Raw genomic sequence first — 25,677 nt, 5'->3', positions numbered from 1 at the left:
AAAATAACATACCCATCCTCCCATCTGGATGTCCCACAGTGCCTCAAATTCAGCAGGTTCCACGCTGAATTGATCAATTGTTCTCCATTCTCTTTCCACCCTCCATTCCTGATCTTGGTCAAAAATACCACACTCCGGGGAAAAGGGTATAGCTCAGTGGTAGAGTGTTTGCCTAGCATACACAAGGTCCTGGGTTCAATCCCCAGTGCCTCAACTAAAATACATACATACATACGTACATACATACATACATACATACATACATACATCTAAATACTCCCTCCCCCCAAAAAAGAAATACAACATTCTACCCAGGCAGCCATGCCAGAAACCTGGAGGCTTATACTTGACACTTCTCTCTTCCTCACCACCATGCCTCAACTGTGGGGGCTGTGGGGCCATGGTGAGAGATCATAGACAGGAAAACAAGATTGAAGATCATTGAAATCATCTAAATGAGAGATAAAAGCTTGAACAAAGAAGTAGCATGTCGAGGTTTTCAGATACTAATGATTATATATAAAATAGATAAACAACAATGTCCTACTGTAAAGCACAGGGAACTATATTCAATATCCTGTAGTAACCTACAATGAAAAAGAACATGGAAAGGATTATATGTGTATGGGTGACTAAAACATTATGCTGTACACCAGAAATTGATGCAACATTGTAAACTGACTATACTTCAAAAAAAGAAGTAGCATGAAGATATAGCAGATTAACGATTAATTTTATGATAGAACAGATTTGGTGAATGTTTGGCTTTGGGGGAGAGGGAGAGAAAAGGAATGATGACCAGATTTCTGTCCTAAGTACCTCAGATGAATGGTGTTGCCATCAACTGGGAATATGAGAAGTGGAGCAAATTTAGGGGCAGTTGGGATGGGAAGAATTCAGTTTAAACATACAGTTGGGTCTGGATCCACAGGTTCCACATCCACAGATTCAACCAACTGTGGATTGGCAATATTTGAAAAAAAAAAAAAAGATTCCAGACAGTTCCCAAAAGCAAAATTTGAATTTGCTGTGCTCTGGAATTATTTATATGGCATTTACATTGTATTTACAGCTATTTACATTTACATTGTATTCAGTATTATAAGTAATCTAGATATGATTTAAAGCATACAAGAGGATGTGTGTAGGTTATATGCAAATACTGTCATTTTATGTAAGGCACTTACACATCCTTGGATTTTGGTATCTATGGGAGTCCTGGAACCAATCCCCTGCAGATACCAAGGGATGACTGTATTGATTTTGAGAAGTCTGTGAACTAGAGATGTCCTACAGATAGTTGGATATATGTGTCTGAAGTTCTCCAGATATTTCAGGACTATAAATATATATTTAGGAGTTATAAATGTGTAAATGATAGTTCACATCTTGGGATTTCATAAAAATAACCAAGGCAGACTTACAATGATCACAGAAGATGGGGCAGGTCCTTTAAGGGGCAAGTAACAAAAAAAACTTGGGGTAAAACAATCAGATAAGAGAACCAGGAGAATAAGGGATTAAGAAAGTCAAAAGTGGTTAGAGATCAAGAAGGAGAGAGTAGCAGGGGGAGGGTATAGCTCAATGGTAGAGCACATGCTTAGTATGGACAAGGTCCTGGGTTCAATCCTGGTACTTCCATAAAAAATAATAAAAATAAGTAATATTTTAAAGAAGGAGATGGTAAAGAGAAAACAGATACAAAATATTATGAAAGTAACATAGAACTTGGTAATGAATCGACTCTTCTTTATCCCATTTCTCTTACATCCAGATACGTTGCCAAGTTTTAAGTTTGGGTGATTAGAAGAGTAATGGTATAATTAACAGAATTAGGAACACAGAAAGATGATGAGTCAGTTGGGATATACTAATTCTGAGACGCAATCAGGACATTAATCTCTAGAAGGCAGATGAAAATCTGAGACAATCTCATGAGGAAGGTCAGACATGAAAGTTAATATTTGAAAATCATCTATATTAAGGTATTAGTGGAATTGGTAAAATTCCCATAGAAGAGAATATCAAAAGTGAAGAGGAAAAGAAGGTATGCAAATGGCCAAAAAGCACATGAAAATATGCTCAACATCAAGTCATTAGGGAAATGCAAATCAAAACACAAAGGGATACTACTTCATATCCACTACAAAAAGACAGATAATAACAAGTGTTGGTGAGGATACGGAGAAAATAGAACCCTCCTACATTGCTAGTGGGAATGTAAAATGGTGCAGTCGCTTTGGAAAAGTCAAGCAGTTTCCATGGAAAACAGTTTGGCAGTTCCTCAAAAAGTTAAACATAGAGTAGCCATACGATCCAGCAATTACACTCCTAGGTATATATACACCCAAAGGAAATGAAAATATATGTCCAAACAAAATCTTGTACACAAATATTTATAACAGCATTACTCATAATAGCCAAAAGGGAACAACTGAAGTGCCCATCAACCAGTTGAATGTATAAACAAAATGTGGTATATACATAAAATTGAATATTACTTAGCCATAAAAAGGAATTATACTTTATTTTTAAAAAATTATGCTCTGTGAGGGACATTGTTAAAAAAGTCTCACAGACTAGGAGAAATATTTGCAAAATATATATCAGATAAAGGACGTATACCTAAAATATACACAGAATCCTTAAAACTCAACAATAAGAAAACAAAAAATCCGATTTAAAAATGGGCAAAGGATCTGGACATTTCACCAAAGAAGACATACAGATAGCAAATAAGCATATGAAAAGATGCTCCATATCATTATATAATAATGGAATTACAAATTAAAACAATAATGAAATAGTACAAATGATTACTTCTTGTTAGTAGGAACATAGGTGATTGTTACTTTTGTGGGTGTGATTTTCTATTTTTTTGTTTCCCCAAAATTAAAAATAAAATAAATAAAACCAAGTGAGAGAGCTCTAGATATTCCCACTTATTGGTTCTGGAACAGTGGGGACACATTTGATCTTCTGTCTCTGAGACTATGAGGGAACCCAGTCGGTTCTGGGAGGGGAGGAAGCATTTATGGCCATTGCTTTCCTCCTCTGGCCTCCAGGGCAGAACACAGGGCACTACCAGTGAACTAACACAATGATGCTACTCTCTCCATTCCCTTGCATGCCAGGGAGCCCTCACCCTATGCCAATAGCCACACAAATCAGTCTTGGACCTCTAGGCCTTCAGTACCTCTAGTCATGCAGAGCCTCCAGTCAGAAGCATCCCCTCCCCTGCCACAGCCCCAGCCCCATTCTCCAGCTTGTCTGCAATCTGCCCCCTGCTGCTAGATGTGAGCTCCCAGAGGGCCAGCACCATAGTTTAGCTCAAATCCTGTCCCTGCGCCTACCACAGCACTAATTAACACTTATGAGAATTTGAAAAGGTGGGCAGGTATGAAGCAGCATCTTGGTGCCCAATTTGGGAGTAGTGGGACAAGGATATCAGCAACCCAAAAGCGTTTCATCCTCAGAGAAAAGCACAACCCAGCCTGCTACTTGGCCACTTGTAATGTGTGTGACTGTGGTAGTTTCATGGGTAAGAATGCCACCTAGTGGAATGGGGGTAGATGTGGGCAGTGATGAAAGCAGATCAAAACATAAATAAAATTATTCAGATTCTCTTAGAAATAAAAATACACAAATCATCACAATAACTGGAACAGTGGGGCCCAGAAGAACTGTCAGTGCAAGGATATGGCAACAACAAAGTCAACATGGCATCAATATACAAGCTTACCTGTGACACAACGGGTTTCCTTGGCTTCACAGTGAAGAAACACATCCTATCGCACTGCCAAGGACTTGCAAATTACCCATAAGGGTCAAGGTTCATGGTACTTACCCAAGGTTCCTGTGGATGCTAAAGTGCTCCCATAACTTTAGAATTATTCTACCATTTTCAGCATTGTTTCTCTTACTTAGTGGGGAAATGATGGAATGTATCTATCATAAGAAGTATGTAAAGGGAAAAATCTCTTTTGCCAAAAGTTCATATAAAGAAAAGTACAGAAAAATAACTTTTTTATTGAAACAAATTAATCCTTTAAATAGTTATTTGCTGGATATCCCAACCCACTGATTAGTGTTCTTAGAAAAAAGCTTTTAGGTACACAAAAACTCAAGTCAAAATTGTATTACCCTTATATTTACCTCTTTAAATATAAGCCAAATAGTGGCAAACACTACAGGGAAATACTCTATTTCCTCTAACATTAGAATGGAAGGAGGCCCCATTGTTCAAGCTCACACATAGCACATCTGAAAGCATGTGTGGGTTAAATTGCTGAGTTGGTCTGTATGATGCCAGTGACGCCCTCGCTTTCAATTCAATAAACTGGAGATAGTCAAACTTGACGTGGAGCTTCATGTAACTACACAGACTTCATGATGGCAAGAGTACTGTACACAGTTTGAGAAGCACATTCTTAACAAATACCTTTGAACCGTTCTGAAAGGCAAAGTAAACTTATTTTTCAGTTGAGCCAGGCAAAATCCTAGCCAGCATAACAAGAAAGCCTGTGGAATTCAAGAGGTAACACTGTTATGTGCTTTCAAACACCAGCACAATGACACAGCTCACGATATAGTTGGACAACCTCCATAACATCTTCCATCCAGACTGTGGCAAGTTTCTGACTGATCACTCTGTCCTCATTTGTCCCAATTGTCCAAACCTACACATTCTAGCCATGTTAATATTCTTGGAGTCTAACTCTGCCCATTTCTTATGCCCATTTCTCCTCCAACCACTGTTCAAAAGCCTTCACTGCTTCCAAACTGCCTATTCAAAAACAACTGAGATACCTCAGTGTAGTATTCAAGGTCCTTAAACATGTGACCCCAACCAACCTTTTCAAACATAACTGAAGTATTTCTCTCACAATGAGCCTGTGCTCCAGGCTCACTGTTCAAGTGTACATATACTTTCTCACCTCTCTAGCTGTGAAAAAAATCAAGTCACCACAAAAGGCCATTAGGATTATTCCCAAGTGCTGTAAAAAGCCTGCCCAGAAGAGAAGCATCCTCAGATGTGCCATCACATAACATTGTCTTTGGAAATACAGATCCATGGAGGATGAGGCAAGAGTTTACACATCTCAGTACCTGACCTGAATTATTTTAATGCTTGTCCTGGTACTGACTAGTCCACTGCTTCCCAAATGTTTTTGTAGTTTTGACATTTCATTGGTCCTACTTTTTTAAGAAATTGATAAAAACTCAGTGACCCTAACCTTAAAATGCTAGAACTTCAAAAAAAAAAAAAATAAAGCCAATTGAGAGGAATTTTGCTTTGAGAATTTTAGAGCAATTTTGTAAGATCCCATGAGACACCCTGGAATGCCCCCAAAATGGAGTTGAGAATCACTGTCTTGGCAGATATGTTTGCCTCTCCATGCTTTATTATTTCCACCTACAGAATGAGAACTAATGATGCTCCTGCTCTCTCCTAAGTCTCTCAGGCTGTATATTATGAGATACATGCTATATACAAAGAACTTTGTTTTCCCCAGAATGAAGGAGTCAAAAATAACCCAGATAAAACAATTTAGCCATAACCCCAAAATCCCCTTAGAAGAGTAAACATTCTAAATGTTGCCAACAAAATATGAGACACCATCGCATTATTTGACTAAACAAAAAGTTTCTTCAGGCTGCAGAAAGACATTTATGTTACTGAACTTTACATTTGGAGACCACAAAGCTTAGGAAGGTGCGCATCCAACATCCAAGCAGAATTGCCCCTGAGAAGGAAGTGGACTTCAGGCTGGATTTAGCTTGTGAACAGAGGAGTTCCTTCTGAGGTAGGGGTGAGAATGCAGGACTTTGAGAAGATAACTTGTCCCAATTTCAACTTGGTTCCCTGTTGAAATGTTTCTTTCTGCAGAGAGATTAGAAGTGAAGCGCTAGGAGGAGAAGCTGGAAAACAAGCATAAGGTTCCCTTGTCAGGAGTACATTTTGTCCCCACAAAGCTATTTTGTTTGCAGCCACAATTCAGCAAATTATTTTTGATAGAATTCTTTCATTGCAACTGTCTCTAAGAGGTTGAATTTCTCCAAGCAGCAGTCTGTGGATAATTCCAATATTAGACTGTAACTGTGACTACAAATAAGAGCTCTACAAGTCACCAGAGTCTCAGACCAAAGGGAAGGTGACAGACCATGCATGCTACTGCCCTGCCTCCAGACTGTACAAGAAGCCCATCCCAGGTAGACTGGGAAAGAGCCCAAGTTATTCCAAAAGGATTACAGGAAGGAATCCAAGAAGTGTAGACCTATCTTAGAGCCAGAAAAGACCTCTAGAGATCATTTGCAATAGCACTTTTGCAGAGGACAAAGGTCTGTGCTAATTTTAGGTAGGCCTAATGTTAAGACATCACTTGTTAAACTCAGATGAAAACAACTAATGTGAAATAAATAATACATGTGTACAATCCCAATAAGATTAAATAACTTTTTAGGATTCTATGACTAATTTTTACACATAAAAAAGGTTAGCATAATTAGTCAGTTAGCTAACCTGATAGTGCTAAATAGTCCCTCCTGCTTCTTAAGTATTTCTTCTTCCCTATCCTCTTGAGTGACTGCTTAGATGACTAGATGCCTCCAGCTCTTACCAGAATCGCAAGTAATTTTGACCTTTCAGAGGAAGAACCATGCCAAAGACCCAAAGAAGCCCTGGAGGGGTGGATCAACACTTGGTTTTCCTTAGGAAATTCCATGTGTTTAGAGGAGAGGGTCTAGATTAAACCAAACCTATTTTCAGAGCTGACAAGATATCCCAACAGGAAGCTGCAAGTTTCCCATATCAGAAGCTGGGCAAGACTAAACACACAGCATAGCTCTAGACTTCTGAAGACTTCATTGCTCTTCCCTCCTCAGCCATAGGAGATCAGAAGTTCTGGGTATCCCAGGACTCAGTGTATCGGCTGGCAGACAAGCATAAGGGAAAGCTATCCATCTCTGAAAGAGCTCTAAGTGCAAAAGCTAAAAGGCCATCTGTCTTGGACACTGAAAAGATTACTGTATTAGATGAAATGTGGGATTAGATCTCTCCCAGCCCTGGGACTCCAGAAAGAGTAAAGGAGGATGAAATGATCGAGGTCACACCAATTTCCAGTATGCTGCACTTTGAAATTTACAAATGACTTTCTCTCCCATTATTACAGTTGATCTTCACAACAGCCTTATGAAGCCAATGTTGTTAGGATGATGTTAGAGATGAGGAAATTTATGCAGAGAGGTGAGGCAGTGGCCCAAGGTCATGCAGCTGGTGAATAGTAGAGCTAAGATCCAAACACTCCTTTTATGGAAATGCAGGGCCTGTGAACAGAAGATAGCTTTCTGTTTTTCTGCAGCCCTATCACCCTTCCTGGAGAGCCTCCAGGATGAAGACCTTGCAGAAGACACAATCTGATTTTCTCTTGCAACTTTCTGCACAGCTGTGGAACATACAGTTAAGGGTGTCTGTGGCACTGTGGCAGAAAGCATGATAATTAGAAGAGTAAATTGTATTCTTGAGGGAGTTCCTCTTCCCTGGTAGATTCCTCAGCATGGAGCTCTCTATCTCCAAAGAAGGACATGGCTCCTGTGATTTATTTTGAGTGCATATGTCTGAGTCTTTGAGAAGTAAATGAAGGATTATTTGTGTTTTACTAGAACAATTAACATAACAAGGGGAAATAATTTTGAGTAGCATCACTACTGTGGGCTTCTAACGACCAGAAAGTAGCAATACCTCATTCATTCAGACCCCCAAAGTACAGAAGTTAGGATTGATCTCTGTCTTTGCAGTATCTATGAAAAACTAGTTTTCTAACCTAATTAATCTGGTACTAACTTAAATAATTCCTTATCTTGTCTACCATAAAACAGACATCAGGGAAATGATGCAATAATGTAACAGTCTCCCTCAGTTTCAGTCATATTTGTTCACCTTTAAGAGTTTTTCTTCTTGAAGAGCAGTTACAAGTCTATCTGAAAAGGAATCTTCTAAAACATCTCCCTTCAGCAATTACTTCAGTTCATGAAGAAGAGATTGTCTGCAAATACTTAGGGTAAAGGTGGACTTCTGATTATGAATGTGATGGAGTGGCTTGTAGTAGACTAATGCTGCCACTGAGAATAATGAGAAAAGCCAGATAAAAATTTTAAAACGTCTGTTTGAGGTCACTAGAGCGTGATGAGACAACAAGGACTTCAGAAAAGAGAGGCAATGACAGTCTGCAGCCATTTTTTTTCCTCAGAATGTTTGCTGATTCTGGGTATGAGATAAATGGGCGAGGATATAAGCAAGAGCATGGATTGAGGGCCTCTACTAAGAGGAGAGAAATGAGCAGAGCATTGAGTAGTCTCTTGGAGATGGAGAAAAAAATATTAGAGGCTTAAAAAGCCAGGATTCTGGTGAAAGAAAGAGGGGGAACTGAGCCCGATATTCTGCCAGTTTTTTACTCAAGATATTTACTGAACTCTGAAACGGCATTAACCAAAGAACTTCTTTTTTAAAAAGTTGACTGCCAAACTAGAATTTTATACCCAGCAAAAATATCCTTCAAAAAAGGAAGGCAACATTTTAGGCAGCAGTACCATCATAGTTTTGAATCTCCCTAAATTTGAATCCCCCACTTTAAACAGATAAAGTGCTAGAATAATAGAACAAACACACATAAACAACATCTACAGCAAAAGTAGGTAAAAAGGTATCGTAATGAAACCCAAAACATGACCAGGTAGAGATAATCCAGTAATAGCTACAAAACAGTATAGTGTCAACATCTGCTAAGAGGAAGTGGAAGGAATAAATAAAAGCATGTGAAATACCAGAAAATAGGAATATCCCAAAATAGTCAACATGTACTTACTACAGAACACAGCAGAACATTTTAGGAACAACAGTCACAAGAAGGAAGCATTCCGCACACTCCAGTGTATGAGTAACTACAAAGGTTTTGAGGGGCTGAGCAGTCTGAGCTTAAGGAAATCCAATTCATCAGCTAAGACATAGCCTCCACTCTGGGATACAGTAAGATGGAAGAAACATCATTCCCATAGTTAAGACAAAAACAAGCCAGACTAACTTCAAATGCATAAATGTTTTTACTGCATTGGAGAGCAGAGTTTACAGAGCAGCAAACTTGCCCAAAATATGATGAGATACAGTCCCTAAAGGAGGAGAGGAGCTATGAGTAATCACTTACCTGGGGTAAGCTTACCAAAAAACACTAAGAGTTCAGCTAGAAACACTGATGAATTGGTGGAGGCAGATCGTGTACTGGCAGGACAGTCTGAAGCCTCTGAGGGCCTCAGAGACTGGGGGAGTTTGCACTCTATTGCAGATTTTTTCTCCAGGAATTCTACTGGGTTCTTTCTGAAAAGATTAGAAACAGCCCTAAGAATGGACCATTGAGATGCAGATCTTGGAGAGAGAAACATTAGCCATGCAGGAGGGATAAGAATCTCTACCCCATGCATTTCCCCTATCTCCCCTAGAGTGGGGAAAAGACTTTCTCTGTGGAGAAAGGACACCAACTCCATTACCTCTAGGGCAATTGTAGAGATTCACTGCAGCTGGGAGAAGGTAAAATGAAAAAAACTACTCCTGGGGGAAAGGCAGAAATATGCACTGGGCCCAGAATCACACAAGAGGGAAGACTTGAGGCCATATCATGGACTTGGCACCTAAGACTAATAAGAAGAACAATAGAAAATGCCCCCCTCCCAATTCCCCACTTCACTAAGCAAACAAATTCAAGTAACTAGTAACAACAGAATAGTACCAGGAAAATAACAGAAGAGGAAGAAGAGCAGGCAAAAAACCATCAGAGGCACAGTATCAAGGGAAGACCTAAAGCTCAGTGTGGAAGACACTGCTCTGGAAAACCAACTCTAACGCTAAGCACAAGGAATCACTACAGGAATTCGAAGCCTGAGTGTAGACAGAGCAACAGCCTCAAACCCAATTCAACTCCTAACAAGGTTAACTCAAAACTCTGCTCTAAAGACCCAGCAGAAAGAAATATATACCCATTTCCAGGCATAAAAACTTTTCACCTCAGTCTCTATTATCCTACACAAGATGTCTGGCTTCAAACAAACAAATGAGAAGTAAAAACGCACAAAAAGGCAAGAAAAGTCACACTCCCAAGAAACAAAGTGATCATCTGAGCCAGAATCTGATATGACACAGACACTGGAGCTACCTGACAAGGAATTTTGAATAATTATGGTTAACATGTTAAAGGCTCAAATGGAAATGGTGGATATTATGCTAGACAAGCAGGTAACTGCAGTAGAAAAATGCAAAGTAAGAAACAACAAAATAGAAATGCTTGAAGTAGAAAGCACAGTAGCAGAGATAAATAATACCTTCAATGGGCTCACCAGTAATCCCAACACAGCCAGTGAAAGAATCTGTGAACCTGAAAATCAGTCAACAGAAATTACCCAAATTGAAACAGAAAGAAAATTTAGAAGAATATCTAAGATAATATAAAACAGAGGGATTGGAGATTGTTTCATTTTTATTTTTTATTTTATGACAACATAATGGGTGAGAATTTCCCAAAATTAAATGAAAGTACCAAATCACAAATACAAGAAGTTCAAAGCCCCCAATAAACCTCCCATTGGCATATCAGACTACTGAAAACAAAAGATAAGAGGAAATCTTGAGAGCAGCCAGAGAGAAAAAGAAACTTTATATAGAGGGAAAAAATTAAAAATTACATCAGATATCTCATCAGAAACCATGCAACTCAGAAGTCTATACCCAGAAGATATCTAAAAATTTTTAAGGTGCCATTGCTGGTGCCAGTGTAAACTGGTGCAGCTACTTTGGAAAACACTTTGGTAGTTAGTTCCTTAAAATGTAAAACACAGTGCACTCTAGTTCTGATGTAAAAGGTATAGTAACCTGATGACATGGGAGCAGTTTCACATTTTAAAAAAAGCATCACCTTGAACAAAATAGAGAATGAATAGTATTATACAAATACTGTATCTTAAATAGTCTATTCAACCTCTTCTAAAATAGTTTAAAGAAACATTTTTTTAAATGTTAAATATAAGTTTACCATGTGAACTAGAAATTTCACTTCTAGGTTATAAGTAAAATGAAAACATGTCCACGCAAAGACTTATAAGCAAATGTTCATAAAAGCATTATCCATAACAGCCAAAAAGTGACAACTATTCAAGTGCTCATCAACAAGGAAACAGATAAACAAAACATGGTACATCCATGCCATAGAATGCTATTCAGCAATATAAAGGGACAAAATACTGATACATGCTACAACATGGATGAACCTCAAAAACATTATTTTAAATGAAAGAAGCCAGATACAAAACACTCTATATTGTATATGAAATTCCAAAGAAGGCAAATCTATAGGCATAGAAAGTAGATTAGTGGTTGCCTGGGGTTGAGGGTGGGAAGGTGATTGACTTATGGTATGAGAGATCTTTGGGGTGAAGACAGCATTCTAAAAGCAGATTTGAGTGATGGTTGCACAACTCTGTAAATTTACTAAAAATCACTCAACTGCACCCTTAAAAAGGTGAATTTTACAGCATGTAAATTATATCTCCATAAGGCTAACTTTTTAAATGAAAGAGAAATAAAGACTTTCTCAGGAAAATAGAATGATAGAAATCATAGCCAATAGTCATATTCTACAAGAAAATTAAAGTTTTTCAGGCTGAAGAAATATATTAGGATGAAACATGGATCTTCACAAACAAATCAAGAATGCTAAAAAGAAATAAATGAAGGTAAAATAACATTGATTTTTCTTACATTTAATTGACCTAAAAGATAACTGGCTGTCTAAAGCAAAAACAGTAGCAAAATATTGTGCCAGAGTAGCTATAGTAACACCAGACAAAAACTTCAGAATAAAGAGGAAAATTATACAATAAAGCGGTCAACTCTCCAATAAGTTATATAACAGAGCTTAAAAATACATCTTGTAGTAACCTTTAATGAAAAAGAATATGAAAATGAATATATATGTATATATATGCATGATTGGGACATTATGCTGTACATCAGAAATTGACACATTGAAACTGACTATACTTTAATAAAAAATAATACTGACAATAAAACAAACAAAATAACAAAAAACAAAATAAAGAATCAAAAAAAAATCAGACAAAAATGGGTACTACTGAAAGGAGAAAAAGAGAAATACACAGTTACAATCAGAGAATTCAACACTCTTCTCTCAGTAACTGATAGAACATATAGGCAGAAAATTAGTAAAGTTGTAGTTTACTTGAACAGCACTATCAACCAATCTGACCTAATTCACATGTACGTGTGTGTGTGCATGCACATGTGTGTGTGTATAAACTCCACTCAACACATTATTCTCAATTGCATGTGGAACATTCATAATGATCAAACATGTTGTGGGCCATTAAAAGAAAAAAACTCCAATGAATTTTAAAGAATAGTGATCATTAAAAGTATGTTTTCAGACCATACTGGAAATCGATAAAAGAAAGATATCTATAAAGGACAATGTTAAGAGGATGAAAAGACTAATCACAGACCAGGGGAAAAAATTCTCTGTAAATCACATTTCTGAAGAAGGACTTGTATTCAAAATATATAAATAACTCTCCAAATTCAACAACACAATAATCAAGACAGTGTGGTACTGGAAGAGGTAGAGACACACAGATTAACAGAATAGAGAACATAGAAACAGATTCATACAAAGATGTTCGATTGATTTAAAGCATCACCCAAAAAAAGTAAAAACTGATAAATTGTACCTCATCAAATCTTAAAAAATTTGCTTTGTAGACCCTGTAAAGTAGATGAAAAGACAAGTTATAGACTGGGAAAAAATTTTGCAAATTATATATCCCACAAAAGACCTGTATCTAGAATATATAAAGAACTCTCAAAACTCAACATCTAAAAAACAAAATCCCATTAGCACATGGCAAAAGATATGAAGAGACATTTAACCAAAGAGGATATATAAATGACAAATAAGCACATGAAAAGATATTCAACATTGTTAGCCATACAGGAAATACAAATGAAAACCACAATGAGATATTACTACAAGTCAATCAAAGTGGCTAAAATAAAGAATTGTGACAACACCAAATGCCAGTGAGGACGCCAAGAAAATGGATCACTTATATACACTGATGGTTAAAATATAAAATGGCACAGCCACTCTGGAAAATTGTTTGGCAGTTTCTTTAAAAGCTAAAAATTAACTTACAAGATGTCCCAGAAATTGCACTTTGGGGCATTTATTGCAAAGAAACGAAAACTTATGTCAGTGCAGAAACTTGAATGTTCATAGCCACTTTATTTGTAATAGTCAAAAGCTGGAAGCTACCAAAAGGTGCGAATGGCTAAATTGTGCTACATCCATACTATGAAATACTATCTAGCTGTAAAAAGAAACAAACTATTGATACAGGCAACAACTTGAATAAACTTCCAGGAAATTACGCTGAGTAAAAAAAACAAAATCCAAATCCGGTATCAAAAAGTTACATACTATATGTATAACTGAATCACTTTGCTGTACACCTGAAACTAACATTGTAAATCAACTACACTTCCATAAAAATTTTTTAAAGTTACATACTATAGTATGAGTCCATGTATACAACATTCTTAGACTAACAGAATTACAGAGATGAAGAACAAAATAGTGGATTCCAAAGGTAAGGGATGTGGGGTAGGAAGCGGGGAGGCTATATACAGTATAAAAGGGTACCAGTGAGGTGTGATGATCATGTAGTGATGGTACAATTCTGAACTTTGATTGTGGTGGAAGTTACACAAAGTTACACATGTGATAAAATTTCATAGAACCACACACACACACACACACACACACACACACACACAAAATCAAGCATGTGTAACTGGTGAAATATGAATAAGCTCTGTGAATTGTACCAATGTCAGCTTCCTGGTCTAACATCCTACTTTAGTTATGCAAGCTGTTCACACTGGGGGAGGCTGAGTGAAGGATGCATGCAACCTTTTCATAGATTTCTTTGCAACTTCCACTGAATCTATAATTATTTTAAAATAAAGTTTAAAAATTTAACAATAAGAAAATAAGGACTTCAAAGTAACACAACACTGTAAATCAACTATACTTCAAAAAAGTTGTAATTAAAAGAAGAAAAAAAGCACCTTTAGACTCGAGTTTGAGAAGTACAAAGTTTTATTGGAACACAGACATGCCCATTCATGGTTGCTTAAGAAGAGAAAAAAGAAGAGAAAAGAAACACAACTATTTTTCAAATGGCAAAAGATCTGAACAGAAAATTCACCAAAGAAGTTATATGGATGGCAAATAAGTACATGGAAAGATGCCCAACATAATTAATCATCAGAGAAATGCAAATTAAAACCACAATGAGATGCCACTATACACCTCAGAATGGCTAAAAAAAACCAAAAAATAAAAATAAAATTTAAAAACCTAGCAACACCAACTGCTAGCAAGGCTGTGGAACAACTGGAACTCTCACACAGTGCTGGTGGCAATGCAAATGGTGCAACCACTCTGCAGAAGTTTGGCAGGTTCTTATAAAGGTAAACATTCACTTACCAGGTAACCCAGCAATCCTGCTCCTGGATATCTACTCATGAGAAATGAAAAATTATTTCACACAAAAACCTGTATATAAATATGTATAACAACTTCATTCATAATAGACAAAAACTGGAAACAAGCCAAATGTCTCTCAACTGGTGAACGGATAAACAAAATGTGTACATCTATACAATAGGACTCCTACCCAGCAACAGAAAGGAGTGACCTGCTGATACACACAACCACATGAATGAATCTCAAAGGCATTTTGCTAAGTGAGAGATGCCAGACCCAAAACACTACACACCATACGATTTCATTTACTTGACAATCTGGAAAAGGTAAAACTACAGGGATAGCAATCAGAACAGTGGCTGCCAGGGTTTAGGAATAGGCGAGGGGAAGAATACAAAGAGGCAGCACCAGGCAATTTGGGAGGTGATGGAATTCTTCTGTATCTTGATTGTAGTAATGGATACACAACTCTGTGCTTAGCCCAACGTCATGAAATTGTACACCATAGCAGTTTTCTCTATATAAGTAAATAAACAAACCAAAATAAGATCTCCCTGCACACCCGCCTAAGTGACAGCATGTGCTACCAAGGATGGAGAGCAACTGGAACTCACACATTGCTGGTAGTAGTGTAAATTACTACAGCCACTATGGAAGGCTACTTGGAAATATCTGCTAAAACCAAACATATGTACATCCTATAAATCATCAATTCCACCTCTAGACATACATGCAGCAGAAACATATATTTACCAAAGAAACAAAATACAAGGATATTCATAGCAGCTTTATTTGTAATAGCAAGAACCTGGAAACTATGCCAATGTCTGCCAACAGTGGAATGGATAAATCAATCAAAGCACAGTCATAACATGGAATGTTGTGTGGTGATGAGAATAAAGGAAATACTGCTCACATGACAAGATGGATGAATCTCACAAACAATATGAAGTATAAGAACCCAGACAATAATAAGAGTACATATTGCAGGATTCTGTTTATGTAAAGTAATCAAAGATGTTATGTCAGAATAGTGGTTACCCTTGGGCAGAAGTTGTAACTTGGAAGGGATCACAAGGGAGTTCTAGTAATGTTCTATTACTTAATATAAATGCTGGTTACCGGTGTGTTAACTTTGTGAATAGCCATTAATCTGTTCACTTAATATTTGTGAATTTTTCCTGTTTGCAAAGTATACTTCCATTTAAAAAGTTCTAAAGTTTTTTTAAAATTTAGGTTTGCTGATCAAAGATTCTTTGATTCCTAAGGAAAGGAGTTAGAATCATACATGAAAACTTGTCATTGATTTGACATATCTGACTCAATGACTAGACTTTCCCACAGACTAGTTTCTAGCTCCACATACTGTGAACCTTGGTTCTCCTCCAGTGTCAACATACTTCTGGTACCTAGTGCTGTAAAGCACAGTGACACCACAGTGTACCCTCCAGCCTCAAGCCTCTTGTCCTGATGCTGTGTACGTTGGCACAGGAAGCAGTAGTATTCCTGGAAGCCAGTACTAGGGATGACAATTTCCAGATAGTGCCTTTGGACAGCTGTGCGACACAGCAGGCCCTTAATCTCCCCTCTCACTCAGACTCTCCTTACACTGGATGGAGCACCGGCCGCAGGCGAGGGAACAGAGCTGACTCTGGTTGCCATCATAAAGTATACCCTGTGAAATGGATACTCTTGATTCTAGTGCGACAGTACCCCCTGTAATCTGAAGGAAGATGTGGACCTGCTCACAGACAAACAACACAATTCAGAACTCCTGAGTCACACTTCACTGGCGCTGGAAGGGGCCAAAATGGTCAAAGCAACGAGGCTGAGCCCCTTGCCCTGTGGACAGGGGACAAGACACGTAGCAAAGAGACTTGGCCAAGAGCACGCGCAGGGCCCAGGTCCAGCCCTGCATCTCAGGAGCATAACTCAGGGCAGCAGGCCCACAGCCTGAGCACCAGGGTGCCAGTCCTGAGTTCCCACTCTGCTTGGTGACCATGCCAACTCTGGGTTGGCTGAACCTCTGTTCAAATTCCAGCTCTCCCCTAGCCAACTCAAAGAGGTCAGCCAAGTCCCTCAGCCTCTGTGCCCTCGGTGTCCTCATCTGTCCAGTGGCTATAACAGCCCCTGCTTACCAGGTTGATTCAAGGACCAAAAGAGAGATGTGGGCAGCACCTTCGCTCCACCTCCTCTGCCTGGACTATTCTTCCTCATCACCACTGACCTTCTGTCCTTCAACCGAAAGCTGGCTTCTTGAGAGTGGACTCCTGTATCACCACCTTCTAAACCCCGCCCACTCTTCAGTGCACAGCTCAGAGCCTGCCGGCCAACCTCCAGAGCCTCCCTGATATCCCAGAGAGACGCATCCCGGACCCTCCTGAGGACTCACAGCACTTCAGACAGCTCTTTCTGCGGAGAGTGTCTGGTCCTGCCTCAAATGAGATGACTGACATACACGTCTTGCTTACCCGTCCAGCACACGCTGACTCCACGGCAGGGCCTGTCTCATCCATCTGCCAAGTCCAGACTGGCAGACAGCCGACGAATGCGAGATGAACTGGACAGTTTATCGCCATCAGCAGTCAGCATCTAGTCAGTGTCTCCTCCGGCAGAGGCAGGCTCTGGGGACAGCACAAAGGTGACCAGGGTCGTTACCCTCAGAGGGATTCCAGTCTAGCTGGGGTAACAAGGCACACACGTATTTACACACAACAAAAACTGCCCAAGGTGACCTTGCACAGAAAGAGTACTATAGACAGGGTTCTGGAAGGTTGTCAGGAAGAAGGGCTTGGGGGTAGAAGGTGTGGCCACAACCAAGGAGGCCAGGGAGGGCTGCCTTGAGGAAGGCTGTGTGAGGATTACAGCCTCATGAGGCATACAGAGTGATGGCTGAGCCCGGGCCCATTCAGTGCTCACAGTCATAAAAGCAGTGGGTTGAGGACCGTTTTCATTGTCCTTGTTTGACTGATGGGGAAACTGAGGCCAGAGAGGTTCAGGCACTTGAATGCCAACCTTTGGGAGCCGGGGGCTGCCCTGGGCAAAGCTGTGTTTTAGGAAGAGTGGTTATGCTACAGGGAAGGCCCAAGGGGGCCGGAGAGGGGTTAGAAATCTGCTTGTGTCCTGTGAGCAAAGGTCCCAGCTTTAAGAGAGCCCAGGAAACACCAGAAGAAAGGGATAGTCTTCCAGAAACTTCTCCTTAAAGAGTCTATCTGTGGCTCTACTTCTCGCTGCTGATTTGGTACCAGGGGTTGGGGAGGGGAACTGAGTGGGAGGGGGTGGCTGGGAAAAGAGATTCTTGTGCTTTGTAACAGGTATCCGAGGAAGGCTCATACACAGACCCTCTAGATGCACCTGTGGGGAACTGAACGTTCTGGGGAAGTGATGGGAAGGCAGTGCATTCTTTTTCAGGCCTCCTCAAACACTGGGCTCCAGCCTCACCATCTCTAGCCAGAAGCTATGCCTCCCTTCTTGGAGATTCCAGAACTTAGGCGCTGTGCCTTTCTTGAGGCCCCTTGCACTTTCCACCTGTCTGTGAGTCTGTGAGCAAGTTGCCTGTCTTCTCCATCTTTGTAGACCCAGTGCCTGGTACAAGAGAGTGAAGGGATCAAGGAATGAAAGAAGGAATGAGGGCCACCAATAGCCACTGACAGTTATTGAAAGACCAGTCACCAGACTGTCAGCTTTCAGAGGAGGGGAACATTGGGCACACTCCTTCTGTGTTTCCCACATGCCTGATGCTAAAGAAGCCCATTGACGAGCCCTTGGAACACACATCTACTAGACTGTTCTCATCAATTGAGCACAAAAGGAACACTTCTGTGTTCTGAACCAGCCTACCTGGCATTCAGTCTTTCCTCGCTTTCACAGATGCACATGCCACCTCTGCCTCCATGGGAAAACTTTCATCCTTCTTAATGATGGGCTGGGCAAAGCCACAAAGGACCTGCCACTCTTCTGCCATATTCCACGTAGGACACATGACACTTAAACACACTGGCTACTCTAGCAACTGAGTTCTTTGTCTCCTTGCTAGAATGGGCCCCCCACCTTAGCCATGAAATTCCTGAACAGAAACAGAAAAAGACTGACAAGCAAAGCCCTATAGTCTGTCAAAGCAGTTGGTCTTCTGAGACACATCCCAGCAAAGAGTGCAGAAGGGAGAGCACTCTACCAACAATGAACTTGGGACACTCAACCCAAAGTTGGATAGAAAGGATGGAGGCCATTTACATGAAGGCTTCTTTCTAGCTACCACATCATTAAGATTATCAAGAAAGCACACCGATCCCAGACACACTGACAGTTGTCCACAATTCTAAACTCTCACTTAGAACGTGGTGGAGACAGGCCTTGGCCAGGGTTTGAAAGCAGGTCACTTGTTTCTGCCAGAAGTTCCCTTAGAAAAGTGTCCACTAACTCTCAAAATTAGACCTCCTTATGATTCAGACTGCAGCCGAACCAAAGTGGAACCCCCCTTAATTGCATGGATAATTCAATAGCTTCTTAACCCAAATTGTGCTCTTTACAAAATATTTTACAGATGCCAGATACTCAGAGTTGGAACAAATACTTGCTGTCTCCTTCATATCCCAGAAGGTCAGTTTCCACATGTGCAGAATTGAGGATTTTGCCCTCAGTAGAAACGTTCATTTTACACAAATGTTCAATGTATGATATAATCACAGTATCAGTAAGTAAAGAACTCAAAATTAAAGGATGAGAAAGTTAAAAGGCATTCTGTGATCAGACCCTTGCTCTTCAAAAGGCTATCCATGGACCAGTCACTTAGGCATCAACTGGGATCTGGTTAGAAGTACAGAATCTCAGGTCCACCCTGAAACTTCTGAATCAGGAGCTGCATTTGACAAGATCACTGAGGGATTTGAATGCACCTTAAGGTTGGAGACCTAGATCCCTGGTTTTCAAACTATGTCTTGTGGCAGGCTTCATGAGCCTCTATGAGGAATGGGCAAGGAAGAGATTGGGAAGAAGGAGGGGAGTGGGGACCGGGTTTTACTTTAGGCGGGCAGCCTGCCTCTGATCTGCTTGGGAGGTTGAAACTCCAGCCAGACCAAGATATTCCATGGCCACAAAGGTTTGAGAAGCACTATTCTAGACCACTTATCTAATTGTGTACATGACACAACTGAGATCTTTCAAAGAGCATAAGGGAATTTTACCAAGATTGCCTCAAAATCCCTTGATCTCGGTTACAGAACTCTGAAATTTACAAAGCCTGGGAATCAAGAAAAAGCTTCCTAGTCAGTGCTGATTGGATAGCTTCCAACCTGCAAAAGTAGAAGCAAAGACTGAGAGCCTGGGCCCCACCAGGAGAGGATAGGATGTGCAAAGCTGAGCCCTGGCAAAGCCCTGGGAGGTGAGCAGCATTTTGTGCCACCTGGTTTTCGGGAGAGGACAGACAACACACACATAATAAATGCCAAGGCCACACAGGAGGAGAAGAGCTGACTCCAAACCCACATCCTGGGTCCCAAAGTCCAGGCTCTAGACCCCCTCATTCCACCCCTTCTTGAGCACACAGCCCACAGCCCCTCTGTGTGCCATATACATTGACCCAGCCTGTGAGCTAACTGGACACACAGCCACTCAAGAAAGGGAACACATTCACCCTCGCAGATCCATGGAACACAAACACTGAGCTCCCATGCCAGTGCCTAGGGATAAGCCCTATGCGTGGAAAATGCAAACTCGGTTGCTATAACCTTGTGGTAGTGAGCATTAGGAATCTATCTTAATATCCATTGTTATGTATCTGACATCTCTCTGACTTGGGAAAGTTAGAAAGATCAAGAAGGCAGGGATGGTCAGAGGAGGAAAAGAAGAAATACTCTACAATATATCGACATATTAGTTTTATGGCCTCATTTTTACACTCATAGTGCATGGAGCTTTCTGCCATGGGTGCTCTCATCACCGATCACCTTTAATTAAAAGTGTATATATATATATATATATATATATATATATATATATATTATGGAAAACTACTCAGCCATAAAAAAGAATAAAATAATGCCATTTGCAGCAACATGGATAGAACTAGAGATGATCATACTAAGTAAGACAAAGACAAATAATATATGATATCACTTATATGTGGAATCTAAAAAAATGAGACAGCTGAACTTGTTTACAAAACAAAAATATACTCACAGACATAGAAAACAAACTTATGATTGCCAAAGGGGAACGGGGAAAGGGATAAATTAGGAGTTTGGGATTACAAGATACAAACTACTATATATAAAGTAGATAAACAAGGTCCTATTTTACAGCACAGGGAACTACATTCAGTATCTTGTAATAATTCATAACAAAAAAGAATACGAGAAAGATTTTACATATATAATATATTTATTATATATATAATATATACACGTATAACTTTATCACTATGCTGTATATAAGAAACTAACACATCATTGTAAATTAACTATACCTTAATTTAAAAAAAGGTGAAGTTGGATGAATTGGCCAGCAGATGGCACAATGAGCAAGCAGCATCAAATTAGCATCAAACCCTAGCTAGTGTCATTTCAGGCACGAAGCTGGCCCCTTTCCTAAAGCCCTCTCCAAGTATCTTGGGAACACTCAAGCTGGGCGATACAACATGCCAAGGCCACCTTCCAGCATTGTCTTTCTTCACTGCCTACCCGCCTCCTTCAAAGGCAGCAGCTCCAGAGGCAGTAGGCGAGGGAAACCACACTGCTAAACCCCTCCTGGTCCTGGAGGCTGTCACAGCTCCGGCCATCGGGGAGTTGGTCTGGGCAAATCCGCACCATGTCTTCCTTCCCTGGGTTGTCAATAGCAGCCACTCTGCTCAATCTGGTCCACTCAGGGTGCCACAGGGGGCAAATCTATGTTCTGGTGGGAGCCAGCCCTCACCCTCACCCCCACCCCAGCAGTAATCCTCAAAAGATAAAGACCTAACGTCATCTCTCCAAAATTCCGTCTAAAGTCAGGAAGGAGAATTGGAAACCTCATCACAAGCCAGGAGAATGAGGCGGCCTCCAGAGTGGGACGCATATGCGCAGCTCAGCAAGGACAAGGAAGGCAGTTTCTGGGACACACAGGGCTACATCTGACTCACCCATGCACCCCTCTGGTCTACCTGCTGCCTGGCCAGTGGTAGGTACACTCAGGATTGTCAAATCACTAACCAAATGAGTGAATCATCGAATTCTTCTCAGGGAAGAGAAGTTTGCCTCTATAGAGTGGTCTCTGAGTTGGACCCAATCTAGTTTCCCAGCCACATCTCCCATGGGCATGTTCCACAAACATCTTGTCTCAGTTCCCTGAGTGTGTCTGGTCCTTCTCCCATCTCCCAGCTAAGGAGACACTTTTTACTTCAAAACCCGCTCAAACGGCCCTCATCTCTGAGGCCTTCCGCAGCCCCTTGCTCTGTCAGCAGTTCCCCACTCTTCACGTTCACCAAACCTTATTCGGTCTCGTTTCAGACTGTGGTTTACAGGTCTCCTGGAAGGTGGCCCCACACCCCCTAGCCCTGAGCGATGCAGAGGTAAGTGAACACCTGTGAACTGCACCATCAAGAAGCCTCTTACAGGACCGGCATCCGCGGACTTCAGTGTGCTTTGCATTATGAAGTTTGGTGCCCAGATCTGCCCTCTCCCATCAGGCTGCATTCACACCCACGCTCACAGATGGCTGGCAGCAAAAGCCCTTCCCAACCCAGCGGTTGTCTGATGCCCCAGAGGCCAGAGCACCTCCCTCCAGGCAGGCCGCAGGGCAGAGCGCCGTTGCGCCCGGCAGAGGTGGCTAGAGCCCTGTGCGCTCCGCTTAGCACGCAGCCACGCCTCGGGCACCGACTCTGGGTGTTGGTTCTCCCGGTCGGTCCGTCTGCATCGCAAGGCCTCGGGCACTGCGAGGGCCTGACCACTGGGCCCACTGCGGGGGCCTCTAATGCCCACCCGTGCTCTGCAGCTCCCGCACGGGCTGACAGGAAATGTCAGGTGGACACCGCAGGCTGAAGGGACACCCTGCCCACCCTGCCCCCTCAGTGGATGCAGGTCCCCAGCGAGCCGCTGGCATCCTAACTCCCTCCGAGGACCAGCTTCCCGAAGGGCCCAGCCTGAGATGCTTGGTTCTGGAGGGGTCCAAAGAACAGGTGGGGAGATGGGGTCTTGGTGAGGGACTGTCACCCCCACCCCACTGGTCATGAGGACCCCCATCCTGGGGGGAGGCGGTGTGCAGAGAGGCCTGGGCACAAGGTCACAGCCCAGCTGCTAGAACTTCCACGTCAGAACACTTGCTGGGCTGGCAGGTGGAGAGGAATGTCCCGGCAGGTGAGAAGGCCCAGATGTGGGGAATGTGCCGGGAACAGACAGCGACATCTCTGCTGTGCCGATCGCAGAGGGACGAGCAGCTGAGGGGCAAGGATACGGCGGGAACCAAGGGTGCCCCAGAGTCTCCTCCATAGCTTACAGAGCAGCCCCGTCTCAGGCAGCAGCCACAAGTCCAACCCAGGATTGACAGAAGGGGCCGAACCTCAAAGACGGCTGAACGCTCGACCAAGGCAGGACCGTCAGGCCAGCAGCAGAAGCTGCCTGGGAAAGCCTGCACCCCTGACACAAGGGACAGGGAGCCTAGGAGAAGGTCCCGGAAGACCTGACTCCCCAGTGTCTCTGAAACTCCTGCGCCAGAAGTAGCAGTCCACCCCCACGGAGCTCGTGCACCCACCTCACCCCCAAGGGAGCAAAACAGGACCCGCGTCTTCCCCCACAGGGGCCCTGCGTCCCAGGAGACGGGGTGACCAGCTGCCCCGGTTTGCTGCGGGCCCTGCAGCGCTACATCCAGGAGAGACCAGGAAGACCGGGAACAGGTGGTCACCCGCCTGCCAGGCCTCCACCGCACAGCACAGGTGGGGGTGCTGGCCCGGGTCAGGGAGGAAAGGGATGGCCCCTGCCCCGCAGGAACTGCAGCAGGGGTCTCCAGGTGACACTGAGCGGCCAGAAGCCAGGGGCTATGATGATGGACACCAGTGACCAGGAGACCTGACCCACAGAGCAGGGGAGGTGGCCAGGACAACACGGCCTCCTGGGGGCTCGAGGGAGGAGCAACCAACCAAGGCACAGCCCAGAACAGATACTCAAAAGAGCAAGAACGGACAGTGGGAGGCTGAGGGCAGTCACCCCAATAAATGAATTGTGATCCCTTGCCCAGGCTCTGCCCCTGAGCCAGTTTTCAGACCTGGAACCGACTAGGGAGGTGGCCGGGTCCATGGGGGAAGGACATTACAGTACTGTGGCAGGAGACACAGGAATGACCCCCCAGCCCTTCCCAAAGGGACCTCGGGCTCTGCACCGGGCGACCCAACACTGGGAAATGGGACAACCAGATAGTTCGAGGCCGTTGGACACAGGGCCCAACTCAACACAGGTATGGGAGACTCAATCAACTCTGTCTCTGCAGCCACCCCAGGACCCGTGCTGGAGGTTCTGAGCAGCGGGTGTCACTTGTCTGAGGGACGCTGGGCCATTCCCGAGGATGTGTCACGTGGTCTTGAGCAAGAGAGCCTGGAATCCAACATCCTCCAGAATGAAGTGTGGGGTTAGTCAGATGTCTTCTGAGGAACCTTTCAGAACTTGGGATAACAGTTGATGCCAAGTGAAAAAACGTAAGAGAGAACGTTAACACTGCATGAACTCAAGTGAGTAAAGGGAAAATGCCGAGAAAAAGAACGGGGAAATATGCCCCAACTGTGAACGCTTCTGCCTCCGGGCGATGCCTTATGAGCGTCTTTGGTCCTGACTCTTCACATCCTTTCTGCACTTTGCAAAGTCCCCATGGCGAGTACACAGATACACTCAAGAGGTGGCTGAACGGGTCCTCTGCCCAGAGCACATCAGTCTGCTCGTGCAAGCCCTGCAACCACGGTTAGGGGACGGCAACTCGTGCTCCAGACCCCCACCCCAACTGAATCTAGCAAACAAGTAAGCTGGGCCCGTTTGCTTGGCCGCAGCATGGTGTCAGGAAGCCCCTCGTCCGGCTGTGGAGGGCCTGGCACCCGGGTTGGGGCTTCTCTGCTCAGAGACCGAGGACGGTAAGGAGCACGAAGTCAGGAGAGCTTAGGAGTGATGGAGACACAGAAAGAGCATCTCCCGCCTCCGTGGGAGGTGGCAGAATGGTCTGTAACATGAGTGCGGGCGGGGCAGCGCCAGAAGTGCCCAGACACGCCTCTGGCTCCCACTCTGTGTGCCAGGGTCCGTGTGCAGGCACCACGGGACCAGCAGCGGCAACGTCTCCGCCCACATCGGCAGGTCCCCTGTGGTGCAGCTTCTCCCCGAGGCCTTGGAGAGTCATGAAGACAAAAATCAGAAATACGTACAGATCTCAGGCTGGACCACACAATCTGGGCCGTGTGAAGAGGGCCTTGGCCAACCGGAGCTTGGAGCTGCCAGGGGACACAGCGGAAGCCGGGGACAGGGCCTGCAGATTAGAGACGGGCCAGAGGGGCGGGAGGTAAACCAGGAGAGTTGGGGCAGAAGAAACAAGGCTTGCTGTCTTCCCACAGCTGCACGGCTGCCCCGGGCTTCTCCCGCGTGAGTCCAGGGCATGGAACTGAAGCCAGGCGGTAACCGACTGACTTACACAGACAGGAAGGAGCCCTTTCTCACGGGCAGAGCCCTGGACACCGGGGCACCTCCCCCTCAGGGATCCTCACCCCAGGTGGCGGGCCTGGGGGTGGGTGGCGGCCTGGGGGGGGGGGCGGGACACTCCCTGACCTTTGGGGTCACATACAGTTTGGAGCCTCTAGGCCAATACTGAGTCCAAAGCTGGCCTACGAAGACAGGAGGAAACCAGCCTCCGAGGGGCAGGAGGAGGCATCTGAAACACAAACAACCAGGGCGGGATGAGCACCCAGGTTGCAAAAAGACCCCCCACAACTCAGCACAAAAAGGACAAGCAGCAAAGTAGACAGACAGGCAAAAGGCATTTCACAGAGGAAACCAGCCCTGCCGGGAAGGAGGGAAACGGAGAATTTGGGCCCAGCCAGCCCCAGGCCTGTGGTGCCCCGAAACCTGCCACA

At 43.2% G+C, this 25,677-nt stretch overlaps 1 long non-coding RNA gene across 2 annotated transcripts in view; it reads right to left on the bottom strand.

The window, feature by feature from the left end:
- The window catches only part of LOC141576446 (uncharacterized), a 282,985-nt gene that overhangs the window by 254,035 nt on the left and 3,273 nt on the right, over nucleotides 1-25,677 (bottom strand). The window contains exons 2-3 of one of the 2 annotated variants that reach the window (XR_012504855.1): nucleotides 17,078-17,230; nucleotides 13,750-15,123 (exon numbers count right to left, since the gene is read on the bottom strand). This is a non-coding gene — a long non-coding RNA (uncharacterized LOC141576446). Of the gene's footprint in view, nucleotides 1-13,749; nucleotides 15,124-17,077; nucleotides 17,231-25,677 lie in introns of those variants that run through there. The other variant, XR_012504856.1, reaches the window with a different exon arrangement.

Source organism: Camelus bactrianus, chromosome X (genome assembly GCF_048773025.1).
Source record: "Camelus bactrianus isolate YW-2024 breed Bactrian camel chromosome X, ASM4877302v1, whole genome shotgun sequence".
Taxonomy (NCBI): Eukaryota; Metazoa; Chordata; class Mammalia; order Artiodactyla; family Camelidae; genus Camelus; species Camelus bactrianus.
This window is presented reverse-complemented; position numbering and strand designations above follow the sequence as displayed.